Source organism: Balaenoptera borealis, assembly GCF_965194805.1.
Source record: "Balaenoptera borealis genome assembly, chromosome: 16".
Taxonomy (NCBI): Eukaryota; Metazoa; Chordata; class Mammalia; order Artiodactyla; family Balaenopteridae; genus Balaenoptera; species Balaenoptera borealis.
Genome location: NC_138872.1, coordinates 78,050,023 through 78,071,111, shown reverse-complemented (window position 1 = coordinate 78,071,111; position 21,089 = coordinate 78,050,023). Strand labels below are relative to the sequence as shown.

The 21,089-nt window shown below is 45.2% G+C and overlaps 1 long non-coding RNA gene and 1 pseudogene across 2 annotated transcripts in view; one reads left to right on the top strand and one right to left on the bottom strand.

The window, feature by feature from the left end:
- Positions 1-21,089, top strand: part of LOC309612682 — a 399,141-nt gene that overhangs the window by 244,855 nt on the left and 133,197 nt on the right. The gene's annotated exons all lie outside the window — the stretch shown is intronic.
- Positions 3,759-4,103, bottom strand: LOC309613138 (small ribosomal subunit protein eS27 pseudogene; annotated as a pseudogene). Its single transcript has one exon. The product of its transcript is annotated as a small ribosomal subunit protein eS27 pseudogene (transcript).

Here is a 21,089-nt window from a genome sequence, read left to right as displayed (position 1 = left end):
GTCCATCAAAGAAGGTGACTTGGGAAAAAGCCAGAAGCATAGGGGGTTGGTTCAGTGAACTAATGACATCTATACAAAGATGGAAGAAGAAACCTAGAGCTTGAACCACACGGAGTGGGAGTGACCTGGAGGTCCTCATCTGCAGGAACCTGGATCTTGCCATGGCAGGGTTGGCAGTGGTGAACTTTGACTTCAGGAAAGGTCAGCATTATTCAGAGCTTCAGCCTTCAGGGAAGGGGCACTGTTTTTCCCTGGAGAAGTCTCAGAGGGAACTTGATTTATTGATTTAAAAAAAATGTTAAATTTGGGTTTGCAATTGTGTTTTAAATTGTTGTGTTTGATCCGTGTTAACAATTAGAACACAAACTAAAATCCTTTAGCACTTAGTGGAAAGTAGGGAACTGATTTAGCAGCATACTCACTGGAAGAAGGGAAGATGGACTGCTTGGGTAATTCCTGCCTCCTCAGAAGCCAGGGCAGAAGGAATCCTGAGCTCGGGGCTTGGTGGCCCCAGCGAAGAGATGCTGAGGAGACTCAGCCACGAGATGCGGTCAGTGTGTCTGATTTCCTATACGCACCTACTCTGTGACCTTCTTGAAGCCAAGTATCGCATCTTATTCATCTTCATTTCCCCAGAGCATAGCACGACTCTCAGCACATAGTAGCCCTCCGTTAACATCCATTCATGTTTTTAAGATGGGATGAATCTTTTGACTCCATAAACATAGCCTCAACCCGGCATCCACAGTCCAGTCTTCTGTTCATTTCACTTTCCTCGGCAAGACCAGCTCTGGTGACAGGTGGAAAGCAGAGCTATGTTTCTGTAAGAGCTTTTCTTCCCAACCTCAGCATGGTGACAATTCCCTCCTTGAGCCCCCAGATGGGTTACTGTGGAAAAACACAGGCTCTGTGGTCAGAAAGCAGTAGCTTCCAGTGACTGGATTTGAAAGCCCATTGTAAACCTATGATGATTCAAGCAGGTGGCCCCGGCTCGAAGCCAAGTCAATCAAAGGAACAGAGTATGAAGTGCACAACAGGCTCAATATATGTAACAACTGAGTGTACCGTAAAGTGAAGGGAATGATTTTAGTCAATGAATTATTAACAGTTTGGAAATTAGACTTCAGGATGCATTATTTAAAAAACTCATAAGAATGTTAGAATAATATATATGTTGATTTTTAAGTTCCGGTCAAAGGCGGAATTTTAAAGATTGATTGGTGCATTTGACAACCTAAAAGTTTAAAGTTTTAGTTTGGCAAATTACCACCATAAGCTAGAAAAAGAGCTTAATATGAGCTGAGGCATCTATTTGCAACATATATTACAGAAAAAGGTGCGATCAACTTAATATATTGAGTGTTAACAAATCACTAAAATAATGATTGCCCTGGTTATAAAATGGGCAAAAAAACTTAACAATTTGCAAAAGAAGAAATGCAAATGGTAGGGAAACAGGAAAACAGGTCATTATCACTACTGATTAAGGAAATAAAAGTTTAGACAGGAGGTCATTTTATACATTTTTACAATTTTCAAAAATTGGCATTTTTGAAAAAGACAATGCCAGTGTTAGAGTTTGAGGAAAGGGGCATTTGCATACACCGATTTAACCTAGTACAACCTTTTTGGAGTGTGATTTTACAATATTTTACTATATATACGTGTGTGTGTATATATATGTATATATGTGTGTGTGTGTGTGTGTGTATATGTGTATATATATATGTGTGTGTGTGTATATATTTGTATATATATATGCCTGAAAATGTTCTTATTTTTTGAGTCAGAAATTCCATCTGTAGGAATTTACCCTAAAGAACAATTCTGGATGCAGGCAAAGATTTATTTGCAAGGATATTCATTACATCATTGTTCATAATAGAAAGAAATTAGAAACAACCTAATTACCCAATAGAGGAATGGTTAAATAGAATTTGGTACAGCAATGCAATGGAGAATTATGGGACAATGAAAAATAGTGTGTAACACAGGGAATCATGATTAGAATATATTAGAACACATTCGAAAGTGAAAAAGCAGATGTATAATAGTGTGTATGATTCCATTTAAGTGTGTATATGAGTGTGTGTGTGTGCACACAAGTATACGTAGAAAGAAAGGTAGTTATCTTCGGGTATTGTGGGTGACTTCTCAGTAAGTTTCAGTGTTTTTCATATACAGCTTTCACTCATGTAAGCAGATTTAGAAACAAATATTTAATTTAAAAAAACCCCTGAACTTAACTATTTATTAACTGTGTTACCTTAGGCAAATTACTTAACCTCTCTGAGCCTCAGTTTCGCGTCGGCAAAATTTGCATAATAGTATCAATCTCTTAAAATTGTGGTGCAGAAAAAGTGGGATAATATATATGAAAGCTCCTGATCCATATTAATCACTCAATAAATGCGACGCCCATTATTTTCTCAGGGATATTCTCTCTCCCTTATCTAAATGTGTGCACAGAAGAGGTTCTAATATTAAGCTGTTCTATTTTACAGTGACTTTAAATTAATATCTTTTTTTCTCCAGATGGATTTTATTCTAAGTCTGTGGGGTTTTCATTGTAAAATGAAAAGGTTTGTTTCTATAACTTTCTATTTAAAGAATAATTGCAGCCGTTTTCCAATTTGCAGAAAAATTGAAGTCAGTGCCTAGGAATTTTTTCAATTTTCATTTTTCCACTCCAAAACCACATCAGAAACTTGTCCTTAAACATTTGTCTCCTGCTCCCAAAATGATCATAGCAGAAACTCCCATGAATGAGAATCTGTATTAGCAAAGTCACATTTGGTCATTTGAACAGAGTAGGGTCTCTGCAAAGCAGATGGTGACTCTGTGGATGAAACCAGTATGGGAAACACTTCATCGGAAGGAGCGTTCTCTCCTAGGTGGAGATGTGAAAGCTCCTGGTTTCCCCAAAGTTATAGGAGAATGGAGCAGGTACCCACCCAAGGGGTGGTCATTAGCTGGACTGACACGAATCCACCCGCCCAACTTCACAAGGAGCCTGTAGGTTAGGTTTCTGGGGATGTAGTGTGTGACTGTTGCGTCATGCACCTTGGGGGAAAACCAATACCCTGAAAAATCGACAGCTCTTTTTTTAAATTGAGCGATAATCCCTGGCAGAAATTAGACCAAATCGACAATTCCCATTGATTATGCTTTTAAAAATATCAAACTCCATTTTAGGAAACAAGACATTTCTCCTCCAGACTGTTTTGAAATGGCCCTTTGCCAGCTTTCTGTGGGTTCGTTAATAACCTCATTCTGGTATCGGTCAGGCCCACCTCGTGCAGGCCTGGCTCAGCCACGAACCTCATTAGAATCCAGGTCTGTGTTCCTGGCAAACAGCTGCCTCTTGCGCTTGAAAACTGATGGGGAGAAAAATGGTCCCTGCAGTTCCTATCAGCCTTAAACAGAAACATCTGCTCCTGGGGAGCCTTTTGCTGGCTCGGTTTGCAGGGAATGCGTCTGGGGGTGGGCGAAATCACTGTTTCCCCGCCCCGGTGACGTTGGCCAGAGGGAACCGCTCGCTGCAGGGGACTGTGGGCCCTGGGAATAGTCCACCTGCTAGGAAAAGGAAGCTCCCGCCACACGTTTTGTAAAGCTTTAAAAGCACGTATCTGGACTTAAAAGGGAAATATTGCCCGATGGTGAAAAGTGCTCCTGAAAGGAGAGAGAGAGAGGGAGAGAGGGAGAGGGAGGGGGAGGGGGAGGGGGAGAGAAAGCTGATTGAATACAGGAGTTTTGAGTTTTTGTTTCTCTTTTTCTTTTTTATCCCAAATGTGTTTATTGGGATGGTTTCCCATTCATCTTGATTCCAGGGGCTTTTAGTGCTGCTTCCGTCTGAAGGAGCAGCCTTCTGTAAGCCTTGCTTTGCCTCCTGTGGGCTGGCAGAGGACGGTAGAGCAGCCAACATGCAAAACTACTGTCTGCGCATGGCTAAAGACGGTGGTGATTTTATAGCATCCTGGGCATTTCACATCCATGAAATAGGAATTGGGGCTCTGCACCAGGCGCTTCTTCTTGTGTTTCCTCTTCTCTTCTGGAGAGGGATGAAGGAGATCCTTTGCTAGAGGCATGTTCTCATGGGGAGGTCGTCACCGTTGGAAAGCTGTTTCTCTTTTTCCATCAGCCGAGCCACATATGAAGATTTCTGGTGTGGAGGCATCCTCTGAGTCAGATGGTTTTCTTTTATCTGGCTTTGTTTGGCATCCAACCACCTTTCTCTGTGTTTAGGCACAGATTAAATAAGGTGATGTAGGTAAGAGGCCTCACCCAGAGCATGGATACGGTAGTCCTGGATACCCCTTCCTCCTTGTTATCTTCCGAAGGCTCTTAGGATCCTAATTTCTTCCTTTCTTTTTGCTTTTGGACGAAGACACTGAGGCACCCAGAAATTAATGGTTTGTTTTAAAGTTCTCCTTTTGGGCTGTTAACAGCGCTTTGTTCCTGCATCCTTTGAAGAATTTGTTTAAATCACACAAATCGTGGGCTGTGATCCTAACGCAACTTTATGTTTGCCTCCCTGTTCTGTGGGGCTAGCTCTTTCCCTGCCAGTCGATGACCTCTGGGCCAGGTAGGGGAGAAACACTCTCATGGTCACTCTAAGTTATAAGACAGAATCCCAGTCCCACAGGGTAATCAAAGGTCACAACCTGAATTAAAGTCGATCAAACCCACGCTTCTATGTTGAGCCTGGTGCAGACAGGACATTCGGGGATGGGGTGGGTGTCATCGCCTCTCTTTCCCTTCTTCTTGCGTCTCCTCCTAGCCCTCCTGACCTTTCTACTACCATCTACTGACCCCTGCATGGTTGGCGTCTGAGGAGGAAGAGGAGGTAAGGGGGGAGCCGCACAGCCTGTGTGCCTGGAACTCAAGGGCTGTGATGTCACATTTTCTGTCCTTGAGGAGGTTTAAGGGGGTCTTTCTCTTGGGGGCACTTTTGTGGGGTTTTTGCATCTTCAGAGACCCTGATCTGATTTCTGAGGACCTCTCAGCTCTAGTTCCTTTGATGTGAGTGATGCATCTTCCTGGGTCCTGTTGCTTACTCTTTATGAGACCTCTATACTTCCAGGGGTGCCTCTAGGTCTTTCTGTGGAGGTCCATTGCATCTCTAAGTGGCTCTGTAGGATAGGATCTAAAACCCTACCTGGTCCATGGGAGATGCCTGTATGTTTTGTCCTGTATGCTTTTTCGGCAGAGAAAGAACCCGACTGTCACCACGTTTCCTAGGGTTTGTCTATCAGGGACTGGCTCACTCATCTCTCACCCTTTGTATTTCTCAGGTAGGAAACAGACACCAGCCCTTTATGTCTTCCAATTTAGGGGCTATGTATTAAGTGCTTTGGTGGCTTCTGTTGAAACCCCATAGCCCCCTTCTTGAAGCTCAAGGTGAAGTATAGACACCCCCCCGCCCCAACCCTCGCCCTTGGTAGGGGCTGGGATTAACAACACAGCAGCTGGTTCTAAAAATCCTTTCTTAATCTCCTTTCCTTGAAGTCTCTGACATCAGGCTTGGGTTAGGAGATAGTGTCCCTTCCCCTTGGAGGTAGGGCTGGGGTTGGGACTTAGCATAGCTTTCTCCCAAGAAGCTGTCTTCAGAAGTCCTCTCTAATCTCCAACTCTTAACCCTTGTTATGAGTGAGAGGTTTAGGAGTTGTTAAACTCCTAAAATTTAGATCGCTCTTTGGTAAATTCTGCATGTGCCTTGGATCTCCTTTGGGACGTGATATCTGTGGTCTTTGCTGCCTTGTTTGAGCACACGCTGTCCTCTGGCTATACTGGCTTCCTGTTTCCCCACTTGCTTCTGAGCTCTTAGAAGGGGGATTTGGGCTTGGTTAACCTCTATCTTAACAGCCATCACAGGGCCTAGCGCCTGGTAAGGGCTGGTGCATTCTTGCGGGACCAAGGAATAGGTGCGACAAATTCTATTTCACTCAATAACCAGTAATTTATGGAGCAAATAAATGATCAAAGCCTGGGCTCTATGCTGGTGCAGAGGGAGATATTATAACATATACCACAGGGTGTGTTTTCAGAGTGCTTCCACACTACTAGTGATGACTTGTTATCGGATGTAAAAGCATCAGCGAGTGGCTGGTTCAGGGCTGGGGTAGGAAAAGCACAAGATGAGCCCAGAATATCTTGGTGCCAACAAGTAAGAAATTGCTTTAAATAAAACAACAGGGTCATGTCAAAAGGACACAGGAACCAGCTTGAAGGAGCTCCCAGGGACCAAATCTGAAACAAGCTGAGCAATGAAAGAAGTGATAGAAATGGATTATAATACATGGAATAACACCAATATCCAGGAGTCCACACTGGCATCCATTAGTAGATCATTAAATACACAAACTGAAGAGGAGGGAAAGTGAATTCTTACAGTAGAATTCTAATTATCAAAGGTAGAAGGAAGGAACTCAGGCACACTCCACAGTAATAATTGCTTCAGGCAAAAATAACCAAAGGATGGTAAAATGAACGGGCAAAATGTATGACGAGAAACAGGGTATTCACATAATCTCAATGTATCTCCTTCCAAGATACTTAGTAATTACAAAGGGAGGAGCAGTAACTTTACAGTGAAGCCAGCAAGGTTCCAATTTATAAAGCGACCAAAGTTAAGCTTACTGGGGTGAGATACATAACGACATCAGGTGTGTTCTGATCCGATGTACCAACCAGGGCATCCTCATTCACGTCTATGGTCCTTTTGCTGAAATATACTGAATTTAGACACGAGGGGGCCTCAGAAAAATCCAAATTTGGGAACATTCTACAAAATAACTAGCTAATACTCTTCAAAAATATCAAGGTCATAAAAGACAAAGCCTGAGAACAGTCTGGAACTGGAGGAGACATAACAACTAAATACAATGTGGGATCCTGCACAGGGTCCTGGATCAGAAAAAGAACATGAGTAAAACACTTGGAGAAGTTTGAATAAGGTCTGTAGATTAATTCATAGCATGTGTCAATTTGGATTCCCTGATTTAGATCATTGTACTGTGGTTGCATAAGGTATTAATATTAGGGGAGGGCAGATGAAGGTATATGGGGATTATTTGTACTGTTGCTGAAGCTTTTTAAAAAAAGTCTGAATTTATTTCAAAATTCAAAGTTAAAAAATAAATTAAAATTTAAACAGTGAACTTTCCATAGTGACGTTCACTGCCCTTTGCAACTTGCCCAGGCTCCACACCCCTACCCTTCATGAACCAGCATGAATAGTTTCCCAAACTCCAAGTGCAAGTGAAGACTTAGGTCTTATTTTCCCATGCAATTGCTTAAGAGCCAACATGCCTTATTTCCAGGAAGTTAGTATCTCTCTCTGAAGCTTGTCCCAATCTTGACTTTTTTGAGCATCACAATCCAAAATGGAGTTGGTTTAACCCCACATCCACATTCAGGATCGTCAGAGACTGCTGTTGCTTCTTAGGGCCACATGGTGTCGTCATTGTCACTCTGTCCTGCATAATCTCCCAGGCTGGGAGAGACCCCTGGGAATATCTGCCCATTGGTTGGCTCTTGGTGGTCGTGGTAGAGAGATGCCCTGGTCTTGGGGTCAGAGGGAGATGGTGGTGGGATGAGGCGTGAGGGGAGGGGAGGCCATCACTCCTCAACCACATGGATCCCTCACTCTCCCTCCCCACTCATTCTGATGCTTCTGCCCCTGTACGTGGGCTTCTCATGAGCCTTACCACCATTTCCCACCTCTGCATCCTTCGAGGGCCATCTCCAAGCTCTTAACCCCTCTTTCGTCCGTGTTTCTGAGGCCCTTCATTATACATCTTAGGACAGTGTGTTAAGTTATTAGCATGACTTGAATGGTGAGCTATATCTGTAATCTATAATCCATGCATTTGTATCTGGACATCCTAGGTGTCTTTCCCTCCCGCTGTCTCCCCCACTCAGAGACACATGGTGAAGCAGAAACAGAGACTCTGAGAAAATGCCTTCTTGGGTGTGGAAGGAAGATTCTCCCTGGAGAGTTTGCAGGGCTGTTTCCTGTTGTCTGGCCTGGGTGACCCTGGGCCTTGGGAAAGAGAGCATGGGAAGCCATGAGATGAAGAGGGAAAGGGTCTTAGAGCATGAGCTGGACAGTGGGTGGAGGTATGGCTGTCTTGTGTGGGATGGAAAGGGGACCCTTACCTCCTGCCCAGATGGAACTGAACAAACCTGGGAATTTCTTCCTGAGTTCTGAGCCTGAGAGGGGGCACACGGGACTCCATCATCCATAGGACCCTCCTTCGCTCAGTGGATCAGGGCCTTGTGGAGAACAGGGGCTGGGTCTTTCCTCCGTTGCTCCCTGGGCATGGTGGGGGGTAGGGTGCTTGGTAAATATTGTTGAATTGCACTGAGAGGCAGAACTGGGAATCGGGGCGCTCACTGAATTGGCTGGCCCCCCTGCCAATGAATCATGCTCCCTTTTTATTGTTTCCTCCAACAAAGACATCAGAAGCTCACAGAAAGGGGACCTGGGAACGTGGGAAGCCTCTGCAAAGCCCTCAGCTTCCTTCGGGATGGGTGTAAGCCCACTCCTGGGGCTTGGAGCTGAGATGGGGGCTGCCAGGTGCTGCCCCATCTCTGGAGACACACATCAGCTCTCTTCTGAGCGCTGCCAGTCAGTATAACATTTCAAACTGCCATTGATTTTTATGTCTTCCTACACTAATTAGACATGTTATTACTAATCTTTGGTAATCACCACAAGAGGCTTGTGGAAAGTCTCCGAGATTTCAATCTAGATTAAAAATAAGAAACATTATCACCGCTGGGAAAATGCAAAGAAAGCACATGTTATTTTAATGTTTAAATCAATAAAGCTGTCCTGCTTCTGTTTTGTGCTAGTATTGAAATTTATAAAAATCCCGTTTAAGTTTCCTTCTGTCCATCTCATCCCCACGGGGGCGCCCAATTGATTTCTCTGAGGGTATCTGACCGGGGCTACGGGGGAAAGACTGCGAAAGACCCACGCGCCTTAGGGCTTGATTGCAGAGACATTGGGAGTGGCGGGGCGGGGGGGAGGTTCAAGGGAACCAGTTTCCAATCCTTTATTTTGATTTCCATCGATTCCTCTTATTAAAGAAGCGTTTGAACACACAAGAAAGAGAGAAAATCCTTTCTTCCTTAATTAATCTCTCTTCCAATGGTTGGATGGCAAACTTTAATTGCAAAACAACCTGCCTGCCCCGGGCAGATTAAATCATGGGAGGGGCATGGAGTAGGGAGAGGAGGTGAACATCTTAACCGAGGTTCTGTCACTGGGGAACAGAGAAAAGAAATTATCTTCGAAAGACGAGAACGCCATCTAGCCTATTCTCTCAAACAATTGAAACAAACGTGTTGACACAGAAAAAGAAATGAGCCTACTTTAATGTTCTGCAGAGACAGACTGTAATTTGTAATACCTCTGATCAGAAATTGAGGCGCCATATGGACCTGAAGTGAAATAAAGCACAGTTAACTTTTTGCCAGGCATAGTGGAGAGGGAGGGCGGGGGACGAAACCCATCTCCATATGACATTGCCACAGCTATGTTTCTGGCATCAGAACGGGGACAGCTTGTGCACCCAGAAGGGTGCCATCGTGTACCACAACTCGGGAGGTGGCCGGCTTTTCCGTGCCTGCTGTGTCTGCGGAGAGCGGTACCCAGCTAGTTGCGAGGCCAAGGGGCAGGATGCATTTGGCAGCTCCACTCACCTGCCTGGGAGCCCCTGCTCCAGGCTCAGCTGTACCAGAGTGCTTGGCGCAGCAGAAGAGCCTACATGGCTTTTGGTGTGAGTCCAACTTTATTCCTGGGGGAAGATCCCCTTAATTCTGAAACCCCCAGGGCTGCTGCAGTGCCTGCACATGCTTCTGTTATTATGCCCCAGGCATTGTTTTCCATATCTGTTTCCCCTACCAGACAGTGAGCTCCTTGAGGGCAGGGGTTACCTGATAAAAATGATGATGGAAATAATTGTGATGATGATACCATCATTCCTATATATTGAGCACCTACTACGGGCCAGCTCTGATTTAGGCACCTTACTTACCTTTTCAGCAGCTCATCCACTATCCCAACAAAGTAAGGTGTCTTAGTCTGCTTGGGCTGCTAAAACAAAATACCATAGGCTGGCAGGCTTAGATAACAGACATTTATTTCTCACAGTTCTGGAGCCTGCAAGTCCAAGATCAGGGTGCTGGCAGATTCCTTTCATTGTGAGAGCCCTCTTCCTGGCATGCAGGGAGCTGCATTCTTTCTGTGTCCTCACATGGGAGGGAGAGAGAGAGAGAGAGAGAGAGAGCGAGTTCTCTGGTCTCTTCTTATAAGGGCGCTAATCTTGTTTTGAGGGCTCCATCCTCCATAACAGTAAGTATCATTATTGTCATCTATTAATAAAGTAATTGAAGTTTAGAGAGCTCCAGGGACTCTCCTGAGGTCACTTAACCATTGGGTGGCAGAATTGGAACTGAACCCGAACTTTCCACCTCCGATGCCGGTCCTTTTCCCTCCTGGCCTCACTGTGTCCTAAGCTGAGCCCAGGTCCCTGGGTGCTCAGTGATGTTGCTTGAAAGATGGAGTGTTTTATTTGCTTCTGTGACTTCTGTCTGCTTATGGTTGTGACCATGTACTGTAACTCCCAGCTCCAGTGAGGTCCCCCGATGGAAAGACTCTAGTGATCCCCCAGACTTTTTCAGTGAACCCTAGTCTCACTCAGAGACTCAATCACCTCTATTGACAAGGAAGGGAAGGCAGCATTCATTAGACTTACCATCAGCCAGGCGCTTTTTGTATTTTATTTAAATTGCCATCATTGTCGTCATAACCTATTTTTACAGAGGAGGAAAGTCTCAGAGTGGTCAAGTGAGCGATGTGTACAAGGTCTTGGCAGCTGGCAAGCAGCTAAGCAGTAACTGCAACCCAGGGCCATGTTATTATGATTTGACAACACCTCCTTTATTAACCTCCGGGGCATTTTGTGAGAAGACGGGGGGTGGGGGGGTTCCAGGCTCCGTAAGAACCAGAGGACCCCACCCCTACCCCCTGCAAGTTTTTGAACTTGAGTCTTACTTTCCTAGCTGTTGCTTGGACAGCCTGGTGGTACCCAACTCAACATACATGTGCTCATGCAACTAAGTTCAGGCCAATAGGACGTGAGTGGAAGTACCTCCAACCTCAAGCAGTTTGCCCCAAACTTCCTCAATTTCCCTGTTCTTTGGTTAAATGTATATGTGGAAATGCAGCAGCTTCAGGCCCAAGATTGAAGATAAGGGCCTGGGTCCCTGAGGGACCTCGTGGCGCAGATCCTATCCACCCTTCCTGGACTGTTACATGGAAGAAAAATGCCCTTCTATCTTGTCAAAGCCACAGGATCCAGGGGTTTCTTGTACAGCAGCTTGCTTGGTCATTTCCCTTACCCCTCCCCTGCCTGTGGTGATGGCTCCATTCAAGCTTGATGACCTCCTTTGACGTGACCCCTCTCTCTACTCCTGCCCCCTACAGGCGATGTTGAGACATTAAATCACTGGACACATTCTGAGAAGATGGAAACATCCAGAAAATGAAATGTTTGCCATCTCAGTGCATAGGAGGAAACCAGGATGTGTTGAGCTCTTACTAATTTCAGACACTTTAATAAACTTCATGACTAATTGTGTTACTTCAATATTACTCTTTAAAAAAATTAAAAAAATTTTTTATTGAAATATAGTTGATTAACAATATTGTGTTAGTTTCTGGTGTACAGCAAAGTGATTCAGATATATATATATATATTCTTTTTAAAGATTCTTTTCCATTATAGGTTATTACAAGATACTGAATATAGTTCCCTGTGCTATACAGTAGGTCCTTGTTGTTTATCTATTTTATATATAGTAGTGTATATTTTAATCCCAAGCTCCTAATTTATCCCTTCCCCATTTCCCCTTTGGTAACCATAAGTTTGTTTTCTATGTCTGAGAGTGTTTCTGTTTTGTAAATAAGTTCATTTGTATCATTTTCTTTTAGATTCCACATATGAGTGATATCATATGATATTTGTCTTTCTCTGTCTGACTTACTTCACTTAGTATGATAATCTCTAGGTCCATCCATGTTGCTGTAAATGGCATTGTTTCATTCTTTTTTATGGCTGAATAGTATTCCATTGTATATACGTACCACATCTTCTTTATCCATTCATCTGTCCATGAACACTTAGGTTGCTTCCATGTCTTGGCTATTGTAAATAGTGCTGCTTTGAACATTGGGGTGCATGTACCTTTTAGAATTAGAATTTTCTCTGGATACCAATGTTACTCTTCAATGACCTTTGAATAGAGTTCACACTTGGCTCCCTCAAAGCCTTTGTGAATAAGACAAGATAGAGCTAAAGCATCATGTTGGTGCAGGAAAGCACAGACGCTTGAGTTCAACGAATGAGACCCTCTCCTCATCTCCTTGTGTGCCCACCCCTCCCCCTCTGCTGTCACCTCCCACTGTTTTTACCATTTCTTCCCCCTGTACATACATGCCTTTGCCCTTGCAGGTGCCACTGCCTGGAATACCAGTGGCATCTGGTCTACCAGAAGGCCCTAAGTCGTCCTTTGAGACAAGCTCAACACTGTTCCTCAGTGAACTCTCCCTCCCTCCCCTGCTCTCCGGCACAGCTGTTTTGCCCCATGCTTAGTGATTCTGAAATGCAGATTCTACTACACAAGCCAGATACCTGCACTGTGGCTCTTTGCTATCCATCCCATGCTAGAATATGGGCTCTCCCAAGGCAAGAGCCTCATCTCATTCATTGCTTTGTGTGGGTCTGAGCACAGTTTTTGGCTCCTGGGAGGGTCTCAGTGAATACTGAATGAAATTGTAATCCTAACAACGCCCCATTTGTAATTAGAAAATCTGACTCAGAGACACTCTGACTTTCCCAGAACAAAGGTATTTAGTAAGTACCAGACTTGGGTTTTGAACATAGATCTGTCTGATGCCCAAATCCATGCTTTTTATATCACCTTACAACTGCCTTTTGATATCCCTACCAAGTAGAGAATGATTTCCTTTCAGAAGGAGGGATTTTCTGGATTAAAGGTGTCTAGACATCTCTCTCATCTTAATGCGGATTTATTCAGAGCAAAGGAGGATCTCCCTGACTGGTGGTAAAACTGAAGTCAAAAGCAGCGGCCGTCACTCTCCAACACCCTCATCTGTACAGCTGCCTGTACAGCTCCCTTCCTTCCCTTTGTAAGGACTGCGCACGGAACGGGGCTTCCCCTTTGGCAGTTCTGGTCTGGGGAAGGCGAATTTATTTGAGGTCATTGGTCACAGAGAGTGTCTCTTGCTGTGGCCGCCATCTGGGGACTCAGCAGGTACTGTCTGAGCTGTATCCAGTGCTCCAGCAGGTGGGCCCGTGGCTAGTTTGGCTGCCACCAGCCTTGAGTTTGGAGTGCCTGTAAGTCAGGAATGGCTTTTTCTTCCGGTTCTGACTTTCTTTTTCCCAGCAGATGTTGATTTCAGTTGGCCCAGGGTCCGGTCCATGCAACCCCCTGGTGTTCCAGTAAGTTCTCTACTTCCTCAACCAGCCTGCTCGAAGGTTTCTCTAAAGCTTGGCCTTTGTTCTTTCTACCCTCAGCCCCATCCTTCCAGCTTTCTCCTGTTGTCCCTCCCAACTGGAATGTCAGACACAGGACATCACTGAGGAGGTATAAGGCAGGGCCCTCTGAGTGATTAAAGCACCTCAGGGTTTCCCAGAGGACACACCTCACTGTGGCCCTTACACATTGTTAGTTTTTCATCCCATGCTAGATTATGAACTCTCTGAAGGTAAGAGAGTTCTTGTTCATTGCTTTGTGTGGGTCTCAGCAGAGTTCCTGGCACCTCAAAGGGTACCAGTGAATACTGGATGATAATTGTCATCCTAACACCAATCCTATGAGACCCACATGACTATCCCTATTTATATGCTGGCCTTTGAACTGTGGCCTCTGGGGAGGAAAGGAAGCTGGGACTCATTCCCAGATATAATTATCTCTCTAAATTCTCATGACAACCCTTTGAGAAGGCAATTTGCTTGTGCAGTTTTTAAAAATCAAGAAACCAATGTTTAGAGAGGTTGAAAGTCCCCCAGCTATCGGTGGCCAAGCTGAGAGATTTGAACCCAGCTCTGGCCGATGTCAGAACAGTGCCCTTCACCACACTGACTCCCTCCTCTGCTACCCCAGCCCGTGTTTCCAGAGCTTCTGATGCTCTGATTCCCTTGCATGGGGTCCTGAGCCGAGGGCTCCCGTGAGAATATGCATCCAAGCATGAAAAGCAGAGGCGTTAAAAGAAGGCTGTTGCGAAATTTATTCTGATGCCAAAAGGGGGTCTTGAGAAGGATTTAAAGAGCAATTGCGCAGCTCCTTGTCCTCCACTGATAAGCTGCCTGTGAACTGTAACATATGCAGCACGTAATGAATAAGAAAGAGATTTATTATCGTGTGTCATATTCGGTTAAGTACTTTCTATGTAAGACAAGTCTTTCACTTGTACATATTACATTTTCAATGCGTTTTCAATCATTTTCAATCCATTATTTTTAACTCCTTGGATTATATTGATGGTGAATTAATTACAACAATTACAAGCCCAAACCCCATATTGTCCAATTATAATTTAATTCATTTGAGCTCCTCTCTTTGAGTTTGGATAAAAAGCGAAAGTACTTTAGAAAATCGTGTCATTTCCTCTAGAACCCTGTCGTTGTGTTCCATGTTTCCATGATGGTTTGAAGAAGGGTTGAGGATTCAGCAGGGTGTTGGGAGTTGGCTGGCTCCCAAGGTGACACCCTGTGGGGTAGCCAGCAAGCCTAGGTTCAGATCTGGATTCAATAATCTGCTGGTTTTTGTAACCGTGGAGAGGTTACTCAATCTCTCTGCGCCTCTGTTTCCTCATCTGTAAAATGGGGTTAGTGACAGAGTCCCTACTGCATGGGGCTATTCTGAGGGTTAAACGAGTTACTATAGCGAACCCCCCTGGAACACACAGTGAGCCCTGAATAAGTGCTGGCTGTATTTATCATCACTGAGCTCTAGGGGAAGAATGGCAGGTGGGTTTATGTCATGAGCCAATTCCAATCCATGAGTGGTGCTTTTCTGGAGCTCTGTGTGAAGGCAGACCCAAAGGCCCAGCTGATCTCAGGCTAGAGAGTGTGGGGATCAATTAGAGATGTCTGCCATGGGTGCAGCTGTTAGGAGAGGTGACAGGCTCTGTTAGGGCTGGGGCTGTGCTTGCTTTAGTCCCCTCTCTATTCCTAGTATCCTGCCCAGTGCTTGGCCCCTGCCAGTTCAGGTGGTGATAACAGTGAGCCCTTGTACCTAGCCGTGACTGAGGCCAGCCCTGCCCTGGATTCCTCAGTCCCTGAGCCAACCAAGCCCATTTCTCTGCTTCAGTCAGTTTGGGCTGGGTTTTCTGTCCTGGAGAGCAAAAGATTTCCTTTTCTAATTTTAATTTTTTGCACTTTTCATGCCTATCTTATTTAGTTCAACTTATTTTAATGGTACAAGTTCCATGCTCACGGTACAAACATTCTCACGATTATTATTCAGCCTTAAAAAAGGAAGGACATTCTGTCAGTGTGACAACATGCATGAACCTTGAGGACATTATGTTAAGTGGAATAGCCACTCACAGAAAGACAAATGCTGCACAGTTCCACTTACATGAGGTCCCTGGAGTAGTCAAATTCACAGAGACAGAAAACAGGATAGTGGCCAAGGCCTGGTGGGGTGAGGCAGAAGGGGAGTTAGTGTTTAGTGGATATAGTTTTAGTTGGAGAAGAGGAAGAGAGTTCTGGAGATGGATGGTGGTGATGGTTGCACAACAATGTGAATGTACTTAATGCCACTGAAGTGTGCACTTAGAAATGGTTAAGATGGTACACTTTGTGTTATGTATATTTTTTCTTTCTTTTTTTTATCTTAAGTATAGTTGATCCCCAGTGCTGTGCTACTTTCAGATGTACAAAAAAGTGATTCAGCCATACATATACATCTATTAATATCTATTCTTTTCCAGATTCTTCCTCATTATAGGTTATTACAAGACACTGAAAATAGTTTTCCGTGCTCTACAATAGGTCCCACTGTGTGTATGTGCATATGCTAATCCCAGACTCCCAGTTTATCCCTCCCTCCCCCTCCTCTTTGGCAACCACAAATTTGCCTTCCATGTCTGTGAGTCTCTCTCTGTCTTGCAAATAAGTTCATCTATCTTACTTTCCTAGATTCCACATGTAAGTGATATCATATGGTATTTGTCTTTCTCTGTCTGACTTACTTCACTTAGTATGATAATCTCTAGGTCCATCCATATTGCTGCAAGTGGCATTATTTCATTCTTTTTTATGGCTGAGTAGTATTCCATTGTATATATGTACCACATCTTCTTTATCCATTCATCTGTGGATGGACACTTAGTTTGCTTCCATGTCTTGGCTACTGTGAATAGTGCTGCTCATGTTATATTAAACGTCTAGGGGACAAGGTGTAAGGACACAGGACTGGCTCCATTCTCTTCGGGGCCAATCAATTTCAAGCGCCCTGGGCCAGGTGATCATCTCTGATCCTCTTGCTTTTTCCATGTATTCCTGCTGTATCCCTACTTTCTCCTGCTGTTCCTTCTGCTGGAATCTCTTCTCTCCTTCCTCACCGGCCTCCCTCCCATGCACCTTCCGGCCTTGCTCTATTGTGGCTGGGTCTGTTCTGGTCATGTTAGGTGTCCCCACAGAGGACCTGGTCTGCAAGGCTGTTTCTAGACTTGGAGCTTTCCCCAGGCCCCGTGAGTGTGTTGTTCGCCTCTACGGCTCTCAGACCGAGACAGAGCAAGTGTCAGTCATTCACTGGAGACCACCTTGCCACAAGCAGACCGCTTTGGTGGTGCCCATTGAGGCTTCCCAACTGCAGGGAGCAGTCATTTCCCAAAAGGCTTCTCCTTACCTTCTCTCCAGGATGTGGTTTTTGAGATTTCCTGGTGGTGCACATGGGTGGACTGCATTGTTTTCCTGCAGTTTGACAGTAATAAGAGCTGCCAGACTGCCTGAGCTGCTCTGGTCTGGGCTGGGCTCTTAATCTCCCCATTATACCTGGCTCAGCCTGGCATGGACACAGGATGCCCTGGCCTGGGACCAATAGGACTGTCGGCAGCAGTAAGCCTGACACCGGAATGGAATGAAATCACACGCTTATTTTTTTCATCTTTTCTTCCCCTGATGTCACTGGCAGATGGAGAATGCTTTCACTGTTTCCCTTTCCCTCTTTTTTGGCAGGAAGCTGCTTTCCCACTAGACCCCCAACTAAGATGGAGTAAGAGAAAAACAGAACAGAAAAGCAGAGAAAGAAAAATGGAAACAGAGGAAATGAGAAAGCAAGAGAACTTGAGAGCAAGGCACAATGGGTGGTTGAGATTCTGGGCCGGGATTAGAAAAGGATGCTTATTTATGGGAGGGACACTTGTACTAAGAGTCAATTGGATCACAATATATGTTGACTCTAAAGAAACATCCTACATTATTCCATCCTGGGATGAGAAAGAAGGATCTATTGTCTGACCACGAGACCTGTCTCCCAATTCCATGCATCCCTTGAGGGTGCCTGCTAACCACAGCATTCCATTCATTCAACCTGCTGTAATGAGATTTTCCTCTCTACTTTGTCTTAATTGGTGGAGTGTCAAGGAACAAAGCAAATATTTGTGCAGCTCGAATGCTGCTCTTGTGATTAGAAGGTAACATCTTTCAATGTCTACGTCTGAATTGCAATACACAGGCAGGGGAGTCAATTTGCTGTGGGATCAATAGATGGGGTCTCAGTTGGCAGAGACCTGGAGGCTTTCTTTTGAAAACAGGAAGATGCAGGACAGCTCTCGATGCCTAGCTCAATTTAACATGGCAACTGGGCAGTGGTTTTGTTTCCAGGTTGATTGCTTTTCAGCTCAAGAATGATAAAAACCTTCCTGATATCAACCAGCTCAGTGTTAATATTGCAGAAACACAAGAATCTAAAACCTGGTCCCTGCTGCCTGGAGTGCTTCTGCTGCTGGTCAACTCTTAGGTATCCTGTGAAGTCTCGGTATAAAAACCTCCTTCCACTGTCATGTGGAGGGAACCTCTGTCCTCCACACATTCTTGGTGCTAACACTGTCTGCCATATCTGGGAGGTGACATTAACAATGTTGAACCGTAGTGGCCATTGCATTTTTTTTTGATGTCATATTTTTTAAGTTTCTTTGGTTGCACATTATAAGAACCCACTTGAGCTAGATTAAGACCTAGAGGAAAATTTATTACATGGACGTTTAGGTGCTTTCAGAGTTCAGGGAAGGAATTCAGTCAACACTTAAAAAGCAACCAAACAGAATCTAACAGCAACCAAAACTGGCTTTCTCTATGTATTGCTTTTTTTGTGATTCTATTTTCTTTGCTGATTAGCTTCTTTTTTTTTTTAAATTTTTTATTTATTATTTATTTATTATTTTTATTTTTGGCTGTGGTGTGTCTTTGTTTCTGTGTGAGGGCTTTCTCCAGTTGCGGTGAGTGGGGGCCACTCTTCATCGCGGTGCGCGGGCCTCTCACTATCGCGGCCTCTCTTGTTGCGGAGCACAGGCTCCAGACGCTCAGGCTCAGTAGTTGTGGCTCACGGGCCCAGTTGCTCCGCGGCATGTGGGATCTTCCCAGACCAGGGCTCGAACCCATGTCCCCTGCATTGGCAGGCAGATTCTCAACCACTGTGCCACCAGGGAAGCCCGCTGATTAGCTTCTTTTGCTTCCCCATCCCCATGTCAGGTGGGAGGTGGGCCCCCCATCACTCCAGAGTCCAGGCAGCTCTAGCCAAGGGTCAAGGCCACAGAGTCTATATTAGTTCCCTAGGGCGGCCATAACAAAGTACCAAAATTGGGTGGATTAAAACAACAGAAATGTGTTTTTTCCCAGTTCTGTAGCCTGGAAACCCAAAATCAGGGTGTTGATTTCTGTCTGAAGTCTTTAGGGGAGAATCCTTGTTTCTCCTAGATTCTGGTGTTGGCCGGCACTAGTCTTGTAGATGCCTCCCGTCAGTCACGTGGCCATCTTCTCTGTGTGTTTTCATGTCATCTTCCCTCTGTGCCTGTCTGCCTATGTGACCCAACTTCCTGTTTTTATAAGGACACCAGTCATATTGTAATAGAGCCCACCCTAATGACCTCATTTTTACTTGATTACCTTTGTAAAGACCTTATTTCCCCAAAAGGTCACATTCTGTGATACTGGTTGGGTAGAAGGTCAACTATTTTTTTTTGCGGGGGGCAGGGGGCACAATTCCATCCATAATGCAAATCCAGCTGTGGCTGTCTGGTAGGTGCTGCCCACGGACTGGGCAGACAGGATACTCGTTACGTGGCCTCTGAGCTGGGGCTGCTGCTACACACAACAGAGTTCCCACCAGCCCTTGATGAGGTCAAAGATTACGTCTGTTGCAGCTTTGCCTGGAAAACAGTAAGTGCTTAATTATGAGCCAGCATTTATTAAACCCTTACAGTAAGCCCTGTGTATTCCTAGCCAGTTACACTATGAAGTCACTTAACCTTCAGGCAAGCTCTGATAGATATTCCTTTTATCCACATTTTATAGAGGAGGAAACCGGCTCAGGAGGAAGTGAGAGGGCTGGGACTTTAAGCCAGTGGACGTGGTGACCGAGCCTATGCGCTTATCCACAAATTAGATGAATTGATCTTGAGTGTTGAGTAGAGGCAGGACTGGTGAGAGGAGATTGCTTTCTAGGTAGGGATGGTCAGGGAGGAAGACAGATGCCTTCAAAGGTTTCACTTGCAAAACCAGGCAGCTTGCTTAGACTTTCTAGTAGTGATGTGTTTACTTCTACTTTGTGGTTCAACATTGAACACAGGACACTGTCTACAGCAGGCTGAGAGCCCTTTACCACTCATACAGGAGGGTTTTGGTACCATGAGGAACATGTGTCCTATTCTCCCCCCTGCTCTGTTCGTCTCTGGGGTCTGAGCTCTCAATTCTGATGCTATGTTTCTCCGTAGGCTCTTTTTGGAAAATCCAAGGGTGTCAGTACCTCCCTTGCCACCCTTCCCCAGTCCTGCCCTTCCAGAGGGTGTTACTAAGGCTTCCTTCCAAAGGCTCCTTGGTTCCTGAACCAAGCTCCATCAGGGCAGATCGGTCACTAGCAGCCACAGCCTGTCCTGGGGTGGGGCTTGGAAATCAGAGCTGGTGTTTGGCTGCTTCCTCTTCCTGAAGTCCAGCTCCTGAGCCTCATATTCTAGTTCCAAATGGGGGTGGTGGCCCTGCTTGGCTGGATTCTGATAGCTGATCTGTCCTCTTTCCTGGAAAGGAGGAGATAGGGAGGATGTCCCTTGTTACCTGGTCACTGATGGGGTCTTCTGATGGATAGGATGGCTGTCCACAAGCCTGAGGGGCTCAGCCACTTGCTCTGGACACTAGATGCCACCACTGGATGGGACACTCTACTACCACGGCCTTCAGTGCCCACTGACGCTTGTCATGACTTGGAAAACATGCCTGGAGCCCCAGGGGCTCCCTTGGAACTAGCCTATAGGGCTAGATGAGCTTTGCCACTTCTGGTCCCACCCTCAGTGCTGACCACCGACTTCATACCTTCTTGGCTTCTGCTTCTGCTACTTCCTAGGTCTGTGGCCTTTGAATATAAGTTAATTTTCTCTTTACTGATTGGAGTTCAGTCTGGGAAGCAGAACTAGATATATTTGGAAGAAGGGATAAATTATAGAAATTATACTTTAGATCTAGAAGGGGAATTGCAGGATCTGAGAAGTCACAAACTGGCTTCCTGAAGCTCTGGTGATGAGGAGGTCAGGCATATCCAGCTGCCAAAATGGGACAGCAAAAGGGAGCTCATACAGAGGGTGGCAGGAAGTTACTCCCTCTGTGGGTCTGCGGCCAAACATCCGGGGGTGGTGGGTGGGGTCACTTTGGTCAGCAGAGTTAGCATTTTGGAAGAAGAGCAGGACATGGAATGGACGAAAGGAAGAAAAAGCCGGAACCTGATGGGCATCTCTGTTTCTGTGTGTCCCCAAACCTGACCCTGAACTCCTTCAG